Source organism: Anarrhichthys ocellatus, unplaced genomic scaffold, assembly GCF_004355925.1.
Source record: "Anarrhichthys ocellatus isolate YVR2014 unplaced genomic scaffold, GSC_Weel_1.0 scaffold410, whole genome shotgun sequence".
Classification (NCBI taxonomy): Eukaryota; Metazoa; Chordata; class Actinopteri; order Perciformes; family Anarhichadidae; genus Anarrhichthys; species Anarrhichthys ocellatus.
In genome coordinates this window covers 11,540-13,417 of record NW_022280384.1, presented here as the reverse complement: position 1 = coordinate 13,417, position 1,878 = coordinate 11,540, and the positions used below count along the sequence as shown (strand labels likewise).

The window sequence follows — 1,878 nt, the reverse complement described above, 5'->3', positions numbered from 1 at the left end:
CACACACACACACACACACACACGTGTTCAGGCTTACAGATGAGAATCAGTTAAGGAGCAAAACATCTCAGGAGAAGTTGAAAGAACGGAGCCACTCTGGTGGAAATGGTTCAATATTTGAACAGGGATCCTCTATGTTCTCCTTATCACGGAGAGGATAAGGTGTGTGTGTGTGTGTGTGTGTGTGTGTGTGTGTGTCAAAGTGGCACTCATGCCCTGTTGGTTCTCGCTCATTAAACAGCATTAAAACGCTGTTTGTGGAAACCACTTATCTCCAGAGTGTTCTGTGTCTCAGTGAGGATGCTGCCGTTTAACATGATGTTCAAAACACGTTTAGGATTCTTTACATTATATTTTAGAAGATGTATTAGAATAAGCATTCGATATTATTGTATTGTATTCATCATTAGAGTATAATCCGAGTTCATTGTTTCAGATTGGTCCCAGTGTTTGTTGGATGTACTCATGTACGCATCACTATGTTGTTATGTTGTAAAATCAAATGAATATATTATATAACTTCATGAACTCAAAATAACCACCGAACTCAGAGACGTGGTTTTCATCAGTCGCAGATGTTCCAGTTCATTTCTAGTGCACGTGCGGCTCATGCACGCGCAGGGATGTACTGTATATACCACTGTGTCTATGAGACGACCATGCACATGATAAAAGCCTCACGCGCAAGTGTGTGCGCGAGTGATGCCACTGACGGCGCTCTCTTCCAGATGTGTATTTGAGCGTGCGTGTTAATCGCCTCATATCTATCAAAAATATGCATCCCATAATGAGCGGGTGCACGTGCGTGCGGGTGAATGACACACTGACCTCTCCGTTTCTCCGGAGTTCGGGTCCCGGCTCGCTCCTCTCTCCCCCCGCACAGCCCGGACAGCAAGCCCGGAGGCGGTCACACGGTTCCCGGTAAAAAAAAAATGTTGATATGAAATTCACACACGAGGCTGCTGTCTGAAGGTTGCGAGTTTAAATCCCCATCCTCTGGATTCCTCGCGCGTCCGCCCCACCACAACCCTCCTGTCCTCGCGCCCTTCTCTCTCTCTGGTTTCTTTCTGAAAGCACCGGCAGGACGCCAGTTCTCCTGTAAGTTGTCCCGTATTTAAGGAAACAAATTCCGCTTCAGAGTCGCGCTGACATCCACATCGCTGTCACTTTGGATCAACGGAACCTGCCGGTAAACTCCGCCACGTGTCCCGCGTGTTAAGACATTAACCGTCCTCAACACCGGGTAAGGACAGTTGAAAGAAGGGCTTTTAGTTCTGGATTTAACGCGTGAGCGATCCGTCCGTGCGCTCTGGACACGGACACGCGACTGAAGCTCTTTACGCACGGCGCGTAAAATGCCCAGTGAATGATCACGGGAGGAGAGGGGTTTTCATTTATGTGGGGAGTGGAGGCGAACTGAGGGAGGAAGAGGAGGGGAGGAAGAGGTGAGGTGAAAAACAGAAGGTGAGAAAACATAAGAGGGGGGGGGATTGTTGTTGGCAAAGGGGGGAGAAGGAGATGGAAGCAGGAGAGGAGAAAAGGAAAAGGAGGTGAAGGTGAGGAAGAGGTGAAGGAGATGGGGAGAGGAGGAAAGGGGAGGAGGTGAAGGTGAGGAAGAGGTGAAGGAGGTGGGGAGAGGAGGAAAGGGGAGGAGGTGAAAGGATGGAAGTGAAGAAGAAAAGAAAGAAAGGGGGAAGAAAGGGATAGAAGAGATGGCTTGAAGGAAAGTAAGAAGAGGATCTGATGCTTCTGGTGAAGAAGATCTTCAATGACGTCCTCACTTCCTAACAGAAGTCCTCTGCCTCCTGTTTCACTGAGATCAACAGTAGGAGGCGCTGATTCTCCAGTCAGCTGCACAAATGAAATGTGTGGAATCAA

General features: G+C 48.4%; 1 protein-coding gene across 1 annotated transcript in view; it reads right to left on the bottom strand.

Annotated features, from left to right (window-relative positions):
• The window catches only part of LOC116401382 (neuropeptide Y receptor type 2-like), a 32,504-nt gene extending 31,088 nt beyond the window's left edge, over positions 1-1,416 (bottom strand). The window contains exon 1 of the mRNA XM_031879741.1: positions 829-1,416. The gene's annotated coding sequence lies outside the window, so the exon portion shown is untranslated. The remainder of the gene's footprint in view (positions 1-828) is intronic.
• Between the last annotated feature and the right edge of the window lie 462 nt (positions 1,417-1,878).